General features: G+C 50.0%; 1 long non-coding RNA gene across 3 annotated transcripts; it reads right to left on the bottom strand.

The window, feature by feature from the left end:
* Positions 1 to 7,746: 7,746 nt before the first annotated feature.
* Positions 7,747 to 9,606, bottom strand: LOC120512430. Of its 3 annotated transcripts, none has more exons than XR_005630004.1 (2): positions 9,195 to 9,606; positions 7,747 to 8,169 (listed from the first exon to the last, which is right to left on the bottom strand). It is a non-coding gene; the product is annotated as an uncharacterized LOC120512430 (long non-coding RNA). The 3 variants fall into 3 exon arrangements; XR_005630003.1 differs by lacking the exon at positions 9,195 to 9,606 and adding an exon at positions 8,376 to 9,139; XR_005630005.1 differs by lacking the exon at positions 9,195 to 9,606 and adding an exon at positions 9,036 to 9,128.
* Between the last annotated feature and the right edge of the window lie 3,085 nt (positions 9,607 to 12,691).

The following is a 12,691-nucleotide window of genomic DNA, read 5'->3' as shown; positions in this document are numbered from 1 at the left end:
AAAAGGAGGAGGAAAGGGTTTGGATGTCAAAGTGGCGGTGGCAGGATGGAGCCTGACAGGATGGACAGAGACACCCAGCTCTTGGAATCCCTCTCAGATCCCTCCCTGCTCCATTCCTGGCCTTCCAAAGCTCAGCCCAGACCCTCTCCCAGGGCTGGGAGTCTCTCTCTGTGGCTCAGCTGATTCAGAGATGGATTTGAACATGGTCTGGAGGCAGCCAGTGTCAGCCTGTCTGCTGGGATGAGACTCAACAGAGCTCCAGCCAGAGCAGAGGAGCAGAAAAGCCACACGTTGGTATTGGGGAGAGGCAGCCCAGCAGCCAGGCAGGAGCTCCAGACAGCAGCTTTTTCCTCAAACAGCATGAAATCCATACAGGAGAAAAGTTTGTGACCAACTCAGCCTGGGAACCCCCTCCCAGGGAGGGGAGGGCTGAGGGAGCACCGAGGCTCCTGCAGTGAGGACAAGGTTTTCTGCAGCAACGTCAAAGCTCCATTTTGGGCTGGTTTTCTAATGTTGGGCACTCTGGAGGAACACTGGCAGTACGTGGTGTGGTCATTCCCAGTTCCTCACGCACTCAGAGGGATGCTGTGGGCTGCCTTTGAAGCTGATTCATCAATTCATGGCTTTAAACTGGAAAATAATGCCTTTGAATTGAAAGAAAGTAGGGTTAGATGGGATATTGGGAAGGAATTGTTCCCTGTGAGGCTGGAGAGGCCCTGGCCCAGAGGAGCTGTGGCTGCTCCATCCCTGGGAGTGTCCAAGGCCAGCTTGGACAGGGTTTAAAGCAACCTGGGATAGTGGAAGGTGGAACTGGATAAACTCTAAGGTCCCTCCCAACCTAAACCATTCAGTGACTCAATAATTCCACAATTAATTAAAACATCCCTCAAGAATTTCAATCTCAATCCCTTAGATTTCAGGTTTCCTACACCAAACATCACTCCAGGAGTTTGGAGGGCTCCATTCCAGCCTGTGGCTGGTTTTCCCAACCCTTCCACAATGGCATTTTCAGGGCAGTGGCAGACCCAGGTCCATGTTAGGGGTTGCTAAATTGAGAGACCAACACTGCTGTTAGAAACACAACATTTAAGGGCTGCAGCCCATCAAACCACCAGCACAACCAAGGTCAAAGCCATCTTTGAGTCATCCCATGGAGCGTTAGGAGGATCTGTATAAATAACTGGAGAGACTAAAGCTAACGGCTGAGTGCAAACACTCCCAGTGCTGCAGGACTTGGTGACATTCAGCCAAAAGGTCACATCTCTCACCATGCTATTTGCATTCTCCATCTTCACACAGCAGGAGGAGAGCACAGGAGCTGCAGGAGGCAGGTGAACGGGCTGGAAATGCTGCCCAGCCTCTGGTTTGGGCAGGACTTGCATTTCCTGTCCTTAATTTTCACTATGAAGGCTTCATAACAAAGCAGCTGGTGGGGTCTTGGGTCTGCTACTCCCTCTGACCAAGAGTGAGGACAACACATGTGTGGGGACACCCCAGCAGACCAAGCTGGGACATTGTGGCTGCCACAGGAGCCCATTCCCTGCTCCAGCTGGGACTTCCTTCCCAGGAAGGTGTTGTAGGAACCCCTAAAGAATGGGGCTGCTCCACCAGGGCTGCCTCAACCCAACAGAGGGGGCTTTGGAAGAAGAAAACAGAGAGCTCGAGCACTATTAGGATATGCAGAATTTTTAGGGTGCCCCTCATCCTAGTGATAGTTGAGGGTAATTAAAATTGCAGGGAGAAACTCTCAGCCCTGGGGAAGGGAACCACTGGATCTCTGTTGGAGCCCAGGACACCCCTCTGGGTGCCCTGAGTGACACGAGCCCCTGGCAGGAAGACAAAGACACTTGGGATTTCCATCTTAACGCACGGAGCAAATTATCCTTGTATGAAGAATCACAAGCCACAGAAGTTTAAGTAGAGTGATAATGAATTAATCACTGGGTGAAAAGTGGAGTTTTGGGGATTTTACTATAGGAGGTCTAGGAGGAAAGATGGAGGGATCTGGGCGTTGTCCTATGCTTCTTCTTTCTTCTTCTAAGCCTCCATTTTCTGGGTGATGGTGGCACAGCCGAGAGATCTCCATGTGACTGCAGGCTGGCCAGCCCCAGTTGGGATGAGTGAGAACAGTGGATTTGTGTGTCCCTGAGCTGCTGTTTGTATCTGGGGAGTGCGGGCAGGGAAGAGGTGTTGGGAAATCTCTCTGACTCAGCCTCAGAAGTTGCTCAACTGAAATATCCACAGCAAAGCAGGGTGCTACAGCTGAGGGATTTCTTCCCCAGTTGCAGAAAAAGGAATGGCTTGAAAAGTTTCAACCTCCAGCTAATTTTAGATGGACTGTCCTATTATTGTCCAAGCTTACATCAGTTAAACCTTGTTTTTCTGTCACACAGGACATGGGACACATCTGTACCGCTGAAGATTGGCTTAGTCAGAGCCTTTCTGAAGCCTGGGGCTTGCTGGATTCAATCACAGAATCATTTAGGTTGGAACAGACCTTTAAGATTATCGAGTCCAACCCTATTTATGTACCTATGTAATGTTTAACTTCATGGCACTGTAATGCAGTTAAAGAAAACTCAAAGGGAAAACTCTGCTGTTCTTAATGCAGTTTCTGCTGATGTCTGAGGCACCTCAGACAGCAAAATTCATCTTTTTAATCGAGGAGGAAAAGTCTGTAATGTGCACAGACCTGGTGAATCATGTCCTCAAAGTGCCAGGAAGGATCAAAGTTGGAAGACCTCCCCCTGCTCCCCAGAACACGCTGGGTTGTTGCACCAACTTGTACATGAATTTAAGTCCCAGGTAGGATTTTAACCACAGCAGATGGTTGGGAAGAAAGCAAAGGCTCTCCAGAGGAGCCCCACCTGGAATGTGGGCTGTGCTGTGATGTAGGAGACTGATGGTGGGGTCTGGCTTGTTCCTCTCACAGGCACCAGAGGCTTTGAAGTATCTCCCCAAGGTTCTTAAGGACAGTGTGGGTGTGGGGAAGCCACCCTGCCTGGCCTGGGGAGGTGACTGCTCAGCCCTCAGCCAGGGGAAACCGTCCATAAAGGCTCCAAATAGGAAATGCCTTCAAAAAATTTAGGGGGGAAAAAACCAGTCCTTGCAGTTCTTATCTCAGGGGAAATGGGAATCAGGCTTTTGGGAGGAGGCATTTCCCACCCCTGCGGGCTGCCAAGCCCCCCCGTGCTGCTGCAGATCCCTGGCAGTGGCCTTTGCAGGATGCAGGAGAAGGCCTCTGAGACATTTCTTTCAAAAATAGAGCAGGGGTTACCCTTTCTTTCCAAACTCCTCCCGGGAAGGAGCCGCCCTCTCCCCGCGCCTCTCCGTCCCCTGGCTCTGTGCACGTTAACCCCGAGCCATGATGGTCCAGCCTCGCTCTTCCCTGGCCTCTGTGGCCCCTGCTCATTTTCCTGGGGAGCAGCTCCCACCTCTCCTGCTGGTGGCTTCCCACATGGTCCCAAAAAGTACAAGGGAGCACCAGGGAAAGGTGGAAATGTGTTGGAACTCGATGATCTTTAGGGTTCCTTCCGACTCAAAGTGTTCTGTGATTTTTGGGATTCTCTGATTTAATGTCAGGGCCCTCCCCTGCACCCCAGCCCTCAGCAGGGCTCCAGGCCAGCCAGGCAGGAGAGGCTTTCCAGAGCTTATGGCAGAAGAGGAGCTAGAGCAGAAATTTTAGGAGAAACGCCAGATCCCTGCAAGTCATCAGCGTGAGACAGCCCCAGGTCTCTCAAGACAGATGTTTCCAGATGTGGCCAGGCAGCTGGACTACCTTACAAGGCAAAATGATGACCTGGCCAGAGGTTTGGTGCTCAAAGGGGGGTGATTTGGCAGATTGCAGGTGGCAAAGCCCCCCAGGTCCCCTTTGACAGGCTGAGGAGCATCCCATGGATCGGATCTCTGCTCCTGGGTTTGTGCCTCTTTAAAAATCAGTCAAACAACCCTGGGCTTCTGGTAGGTGCTGTGACACTCTGTGGATGTGGCTGGAGTGTTTTTAAGTCCCCTCTCTGGAGAGAGCTCTGCAAGTGCCACTGGAACTGACACTTCACCTTTTCCTGGGTCAGGGAGTTTCACTTCAGGGAGCTTCAGCGCCCAGGGCATTCAAGCCAGAATCCAAGATCTCTTCTGCAAGGTGATAAAACACAGTCAAAGGCCGTGTGCAGATGGATTTGCCACCCAAACAAAAAGGAAGCTGGAGATTGCTCAGCCTGGAGAGGAGAAGGGTTCGTGAAGCACCTTCCGGTACCTAGAGGAAGCCTGGAGAGAGATTTTGATAGGAGAGCAGGCTTAGATGGGATTTTGGGAGGGAATTCCACCCTTTAAGGGTGCTGAGGCCCTGCACAGGGTACCCAGAGAAGCTGTGGCTGCCCCTGGATCCCTGGAAGTGTTCCAGGCCAGCTTGGATGGGGCTTGGAGCACCCTGGGATAGTGGAAGGTGGGATTGGATGGCAGGGGGTGGGACTGGATGAGCTTTAAACTCTCTCCCACCCAATCCAGTCTGGAATTGTGTGAAATGGAGGCAGAAGAAACCCTGAGCATCCCTGTGGAATGGGTGAAGGGATGGGGGGAAGCAAAACTGCAGCCAGCCAAGGAGCTGAGCTGCTCCCTCTGCTCTCCTGAGCATCCAGCCCATCCTGTGCATGCTCCTGCTGCTGCGGGAGGGGTGGGAGCTCCTGCAGCTGCATTACCTGCAGGGCACGAGGGCTAATTGCCAACCACACCGCCAGCAAATGGCTCTGCCACAGCAAAGTGTTATTGACTGAATCAGAGTGCAGGAAAATGGCCCATCCCAGCTAAGGTAACCTCCTTTTTCTAAATGGTTAATCTGCAGCATTAGAGCTGGTGTGTTAAAGGAGGTTTAGGGCAATTTAATAGCTCATAAAACTTTATGGTCCCAGTTGAAATTGGAGTGATAACTCTGGAGTGTAAAGCTATACTTTGCTAAATGTCTCCCTTAGATTTTTTATTTTATTTTATTATTGGAAACTTAACATCTGCTACAGCAAAATAAAACAGAACCATTTGCACTGTTGAGAGACGTGAGCATTCTGCTTCTCTTCATTCTGTTTATATGTTTATTGCTTAAAACTTTGGCGTGGATATTATCCTTGATTATTAAGATTTCAATCACTCCGAGGAAGGGAGAGATAAAATAAGCCAAAATAGAGCCGTGATCAGCTCCACTTGTGGGCAGAATGGAAACCAACAGGATGCCAAATCACAGACATTGATATTGTTTGGAATCTTCCGAAATTTCCATTAATGATTCCTTGGCCAATTTCTGTCTGTAGCAGTGCTCCATAAAGCAGCACACAAACCACCATGGAAAGGGAAATGGGGTGGATTTGGAAGGTGCTCCCCCTGTAACAGTCCCTGTTTTGATGCTTCAGTTTCCCCAGATGTCAAATGCTGGTGGCTCCTCCGAAATGGAGACCTGGAAACTTCATCCCAAAGGTGAAGGGAAGCCCTGGGAAGCTCCAGTAAATGCCAAAATCTGTGGCTCTGCTGCTTTTCCCAAATCCCAGTATTGTGAAATTCTCTACAATGCCCAAAATATTATTTTTTCCTCCCACAAGTGCCTATTTGCTATTCTTCCCCAATTCCTTTCACCATAAATCTCAGCTCACACTTCCAAGCCACGTATTTAAGGGGGGGAAAGTACGTTTCTAAAAAGAGCTATGTGAGAAATGAACCGGGGACTTACAGAGCCAGAACAGCCACGACTCACATGGAAAATGAAATTAAAATATTGGTGATCTCCAACCAGGAGGGGGTCAGGGAGCCCAGCACAGGCTTCAGGCCCTGGGGAGTGTTAAAGGAAGTTTGGGATTTATTCAAAGATCCTTGTGTAGAGACCAGCTTAGTCTGCTCTGCCAGCAGTCTGCTTTAAGCCTGGCTTTAATCTGGTGTCCCTTGCTCAGCACAAGTCCCAGTGCTGCATTACCTGGAGCCCCTGGGAGCTCCTGAAGTGCAGAGAAATGAGATTTCCCCGCTGCCAGCAGTCCCCCAGAGGATGCCCTCTGTGATTCTGTGTGTTTAATTGCCACTTGGAACAGAACAAAGCCCTTCTGGCACAGCCCAGGGTGTTGAGCACAGGCTTGAAAGACCTCGTTCCTGCCTGCCAAGGCCCAGCTCTGGTATGTCCCAGACTGGCCAGAGTGTCCAACACACTCCTCTTGAAAAGCCACTTCCTCACCCCTCCCCTGACTCGTTTTCCATGCAGAGATCCCTCCATTCCTTTCAATTCCACCCCAGTTTTCCCTTTTCCCTGAAGAGATCCCCCATTCCTTTCAATTCCACCCCAATTTTCCCTTTTCCATGCACAGATCCCCCATTCTTTTCAATTCCACCCCAATTTTCCCTTTTCCGTGCACAGATCCCCCCATTCCTTTCAATTCCACCCCAGTTTTCCCTTTTCCCTGAAGAGATCCCCCATTCCTTTCAATTCCACCCCAATTTTCCCTTTTCCGTGCAGAGATCTCCCCATTCCTTTCAATTCCACCCCAGCTTTCCCTTTTCCATGCAGAGATCTCCCCATTCCCTTAAATTCCATCCCAATTTTCCCTTTTCCGTGCAGAGATCTCCCCATTCCTTTCAATTCCACCCCAGCTTTCCCTTTTCCATGCAGAGATCTCCCCATTCCCTTAAATTCCATCCCAATTTTCCCTTTTCTGTGCAGAGATCCCCCTATTCCCTTAAATTCCACCCCAACTTTCCCTTTTCCATGCAGAGATCCCATATTCCTTTCAATTCCACCCCAATTTTCCCTTTTCCGTGCACAGATCCCCTATTTCTTTCAATTCCACCCCAATTTTCCCTTTTCCGTGCAGAGATCTCCCCATTCCTTTCAATTCCACCCCAGCTTTCCCTTTTCCATGCAGAGATCTCCCCATTCCCTTAAATTCCATCCCAATTTTCCCTTTTCTGTGCAGAGATCCCCCTATTCCCTTAAATTCCACCCCAATTTTCCCTTTTCCCCTCCTGCCACGCGCAGGACAGCTTTGCAGTGGTGTTTTCCCGTGATTCAGCAAATTCCAGGGCAGCAGCTGAAGGGTTAAAGAGCCTCTCGTTAAGTTGCCCCCAGGGATCCTTTCCCAAGCCTCAGTCCTGGCCTTTGCTGAAAGATTTCCTCCTTCCCTGAGATGTCATTTAGGCCATTAGGGGGATCTTTTGCAGGGAATAATGCCTACCCCTTACACGTGGTTCCCCTTAATTAGTAATTAGGATAATGCAATATTGAAAAAGCAAGGCACAAATTTAATTAGTTGTGTTTTATTAGAGTAACTAAGGAGAAGGCCCCCGGACTCCACGGAGGGAGAGGGATCGATGCTGAACATCTATTTTCACTAGAAAACAATTGCAGCTGACGGGCTGTCTGTGGGGGAAGCCACCGTCAGCCTCCATCCCTGCCTGCCCAAGGGAAGGGGCAGCACAGGGCCTGGAAAATAAATGATCAATACCTCCAGAGAGGGTCTGTGAAATTTCCAGAGTGGATATAATGGGAGCTGACACATAGCTATGGGGAGATGGCCTCCATTGCTCAATTAGCTCATTAGCTTTTAAGCTCTTCTGGCTCAAATGGTGGCAGAAGAGCTTGGGTTTTGCATTTCTGTCCTTTTTTGGGGAGTTGGTGAGGCTGTTTTGCAAGGAAACCCCTTCCCACTGCCACCCTCTGTCCACCCTCACCATGTGTGCTCAGTGTCTGCTGGAAAAAGCCACCATGTCCCTTTTTTTGAGGTCTTTCCCCCCTCTCAGCGGGGCTTGGCATCCTCTGAGATGAAACATCACTCGTGTTTGCTCTGCACACCCTTCTGGTGGGGATCTTGAGAAATGTTTCCTCCTTGGCAGGGCTGCTGCTCACACAACCCTGCCTTTATTGACACGCTTTCATCTGAGCACAAAACCTCCCACCTGGGCACACGTACACACCTGGCACCAGTGCCAGGGAGTCAGTGAGTGCCACCTCTTTGCATGGCTCAACAAAGCCACCAGACAATTCCCAATCTTGGCTTTTCCTTCCTCTGCTTCTGTTCCATAATTGTTCTCCAGCCTTGCTGCATCTCGTTGGGTACGGAGAGCAGGGCCCTGCTGGGCCAGAAACTCTGCGTGGTGAAATAAAGGGACTTCATGCAGGCACTTGTAGCTCAGACAGGAAGATAAAAGCTGGAAGAAATGAATTATTCTTGTCTGGTTATTTGAGAGACAAATAAAAGGGCTGCTGAAGGTTGCAGAGAGCAGGAATGGCCACAGCGCCGAGGGTCCCAAGCCATGAGGGCAGCAAAATTAGACTCAGACCCATGTGGGCTTGATTAGAGGTCAGGCTTCAAAATAAAACCCACCAGCAATGGTAAGATAAAATAAGAACTCACACAGATTTCTCAGCCTGGCTGCTTGAGCCAGGAGAGGGATGGTGTGGCACAAAGGGAGCGGGGTGTGACCCAGCCTCCCCACGGGCTGCTGCAAACGGAGCCTCTCTGGATATTTAATGCTCTCCAGCACGATTTGGTACATGGAGATCAGTCAGCCTTTGATAAGATCATAGCAGGAGGACAGGAGGAAATTGCAGTCTTGCCCAATGCTTGATCTTGTGCTGCTGAACCTGCTGTATCCCAGGCGTGATGGTCCAGCCTTAATGGCATCATATTAAGCTGAGACAATGCAGCCCCGTGACCTTGTGATGCTTGATAGCCACGTGTGCTATTTTAATGAAAAATCGGGGCTTAACTAAATGGCTGAGGGCTGGCTGTTAGCACTCCGAGCCAAGGGGAGGGAAAAGGAAGGGAATTGGGATGTAATAGCCATAATCATCCCTCAGCCAGTGACCTCCTGCTCCTCTGATCGTGGCCTGTGGTGCTGCTGGAGAGGCAAACCCAACAGGGTCTGTGCACTCAAATTTGGGCTTGGGCCTCAGTTTCCCTCAGAAAGAGCCAAAAAATCTGCCACTGCCACATCACTGGGATGAGCTGGGGGCAAAGCACAGCTGGATTCAGAGCTATTCCCCCTTGCTCCAGCCTTCTCCATAGTAATACCTCTAGGAGCAGGGACTGGGATGGACACCGCTTCCAGGCACACGCACTGGTTTCCTCCCCCAACAAATTGAAGCTGTAAATATCGATAGCCTTCTCTTCCAGGGCTTTTTAATGCCCTCCCATACTTAGGAACTATTAAGCACACCCATCATTACTAACCTGCGAAGTAAATGCGTCCTAATGGGCAGGCGAGCTACGCTGGCCCCAACAAATCATCCCTAATGAATAGTACCTGGCACATCCATCACCCTTAAACGCCAAAGCAAATCCATCTGCGTTAGCCGCTGAAAAGAGCCAGGCAGATCTCGCCCTCCCTTTCTTCCCGAGGCAGGGGAGGCTTTGGCTGGCAGCACGTGAGCCTGGCTGTTTCCAATCTTCCCCCCATTCCTGCAGTCAGCATCTCCCAGGCGCATTTCTCCATGGCCGGGCTGCTCCCGCACACAATGCTCTGGCAGCGGCATGAAAGGCTTTAAATAGAAACCAGCGTTTCTCCCTCGCGCTGCACACAATGCTCGCCTGACCCTTCGCCGACCTCACCCTCAAATCTGGGGTTCACAGCCCCAGCCTTGAACCCGGCTCTGTTTTTTCATGTTTGGCCTCTCTATTTCCTGAGGTCAGGCAGCCCACCGCTCCATTAGCATGAAGCAACTCAGGGCTCATTTGCCAAAACTGACATCCTGGGAAAGTCCTGATGAATTTATGAATTAGAGGCTACAGATGCCAGTAAAAGAATTAAGGATTTATTTATTTATATGCGTATTTATTATTATTATTTGCAGGAAATCGGCTGGGATGCTGCTGTTTGCTTTTTCTGAAAAGCACGGCCAGCCTTGAACGCTGTGTCAGCAGCAGTTTTCTTTCAGAGAGGAAAAAACACATTTTTTTTAAAAGATCTGTTTTAGGGGTTGGTTTTTCTGGGGGTTGTTTTTTTTATTATTATTATTATTATTTTAGGTTTTTAAAGGAAGGGCCTGAGGAAGAAAGTTCCTGGAGCAGGAAGCTGAGGGAGCCAGGCCGGCATCCCGGCGGGGCGAGGCGCTCTCACCTTGCGGAACGCGGGGATTGCAACACCCCAGCAAAGAGGTAAAATTTATATCCCATAAATCACATGTCAAGTGCCTGCGAGGAGAGGTCATTAAACAGATGTATGAGGCAAGAGGCAAAGTCCATCCATTTCAGAAGACGCTCCCAGTGTCAGCAGCTCTCCAGAAGTCTCAAGAGGCAGAGGGATCCAACCGGCACGGCAGCAGCTTCCCTGATGGTCTCTTATTTATTTCCTCCTCTATTTATTTGATGGCATTTTCTTTATTGGAAAAAGTTCCTGGGCTTTGCTCTCCCCTGTCGCAGCTGGCCGGTGCAGGGGCTGTGGGAGGGGAGGGGAGGGAGGAGGGTGGCAGATCAAACAGCTCGGGAGGGATGGAGTGATGGATGGAGGCTGCCCTGTGATTAATAATCAAACCAAGAGCTTTTACTGGGCGTCATGTGGAAAACGTGGCTTTGGAAACATTTGTCTTCATCCCACAAACAACAAGTGGTGTTTCTTTCCCTTTCTTTGTTTCTCTCCCCCCCAGCTGCCCCCCCCTTTCCTCCCTTCCTCTCCCTCTTTTTGCTTTTCTTGCCCAGAATCACTGATTAAAATCTTTTCCATGCTTTACCTGCTCCAAGTGGCTCCTGTTCTGGTTTGATTTATGCTTTGCTTATCTCAGGCTTCAGTGGAAAAATAATGACCAGATAATAAAGAGCACTAAGTAGCTTTTCAAGTGACATGGCATCCGCCGTGGGACTGGGTTCTGCAGGAGCAGGGAGGGAAAGGCTGGGATGGCCTTGGGCCAAAGCAGAGGGAGGAAAACAGAGGATAACGGGAGGACAACCACAACCCCGGGCCAGTGCTTCCTTAGTGGGTGACAGCTCGGGACACCCTCCAGTGGATGCCTCATCCCTGACCTGCTGAGGGGCAGGACACTTCACCAATGGATGTTGTGATTTCCCCAGGGCTTTTGGCCAGGATTCCAGGGGCTGTTTGTCCTCCCAGGACAGGGGCTTCCCCAGGCACACTCATCAGGATGTTCCTCCCCACCTCCTTGTTTTCTCCTGGACAGACCCCAGCAGTCAGAGAGGAGACCCCCAGCTCCAATCTGCAGCTGGTCTGGGGTGCCCAAACCCCTCTCCCTCCTGCAGCTCTGGGTCTTGCTGCTCCCAATGGATCTGCAACAGCTCCAGACCCACCAGGCTTCACCCACAGCAGCAGGGATCAGGCTGGGACCTGCAGGTTTCCCTGCCTCATTCCTTGCAGGGTCACAGTCTCCCTGCTGCAGCTTTCCCCAGCCCTTTTCCCAGTGTCATCTGCTTAAGGAATCGCCATTAATTCCAGGGTAGGAAGGAGCCATTGTTTACTCCACGCTCTGGGAAAAGGGAATGGTTTTGTTGCCAAGGAACTATTTTTAATTGTAATGTGCATCCAGCATGGCCAGCGAGGTGGCTGCAGTGTGGGAATAGCAGGGAAAGGGGTGGAGGCTGTAGGGATGACAGCTCATCGTCCATCCCATGGAAAACCTCGAGGTGACACACAGGAGTGTTCCCTCAGCCTGGAAAGCAGCAGCAGCCTGTCCCTTCCAGTCCACATCCCCAACAAATCATCCCCAAAATGTGCTGCTCAGCCCAATTTGAAGAGAAGAGGAGACACAAGCCAGCGCAGGCCTCGCAGCGTGAAGTGATTGCCGAGCAGGGATCGCACAGCTCCCTCCTGGCTTTCAATAACCCCAAAAAATAAACGCCTCTGGATTGCCTCCACGGAGCCAGGGCTGCGTGTGGGTGAGGCTGGGGGGGAAAGCAGGGATGTGCCCGTTTCTTTGCCCCCTGTCCCTGGCTGGCAGCCAGCCCCTGACACCTCTGGCGGGGCCGGGCTCTATAAATACGTGTGCATGACAGATCTGGCACCGCGTGTTCCTGTAAGTGATGTCATCTTTGGGGAGTTACTTAGCAACCGTGGAAAATGTTTTGGAGGCTCTAATTTTTCAGCATGGCAAAGCCATATATTTATGCAGCTCGGCTAATCAGCTCGCTGGTGAGGCAGCCCCGATGAGCTCATTTTCTTCATCATTATTTTATGTGAATTGGGCTTTTAGCACTAAAGAGGCCACAAAGATTTAATTCAAAAATGTGATTGCTTTATGTTTCCAGGGTATCATTAACATGGCATCTACGCAAATAACCATGGTAACAAACTGGTAATTAGTACATATATGGCACTTATTATTAATACAGAAACAGGACAAGTTCCAAATCAGCACAGATTACAGTACATTATTACCATAGTAATTACCTGCAGTAACACACACAAATTGAACTAAATGGCCAATTGAACTAGAGTGAATGGCTTTTTATTCCAGTCCCTAAATAATGTGCATTCTTGGCTGAGTAGTTCAAGGTAAATAAAACTGTTTTTAATTTATTGCCCAGGGTTTTTTCCCCCCCTTTGGTGGAAAGGGCTGGGAATGGCAGGAGTCAAGAAGTTTTTTTTTATACTGTGCTTACAGTATAATTATTGTACAGGCTAAACCATTCCTGATTCCCAGAGAAAGACAAAGAGGGGCAAAAGTTATTAGTTTATTTTATTAGCGGGTTTATTTCTCTAATTTCAGCCATGAAGTAATGTT

This window comes from Passer montanus, unplaced genomic scaffold (genome assembly GCF_014805655.1).
Source record: "Passer montanus isolate IOZ18808 unplaced genomic scaffold, ASM1480565v1 scaffold73, whole genome shotgun sequence".
In the NCBI taxonomy this organism is placed as follows: Eukaryota; Metazoa; Chordata; class Aves; order Passeriformes; family Passeridae; genus Passer; species Passer montanus.
This window is presented reverse-complemented; position numbering and strand designations above follow the sequence as displayed.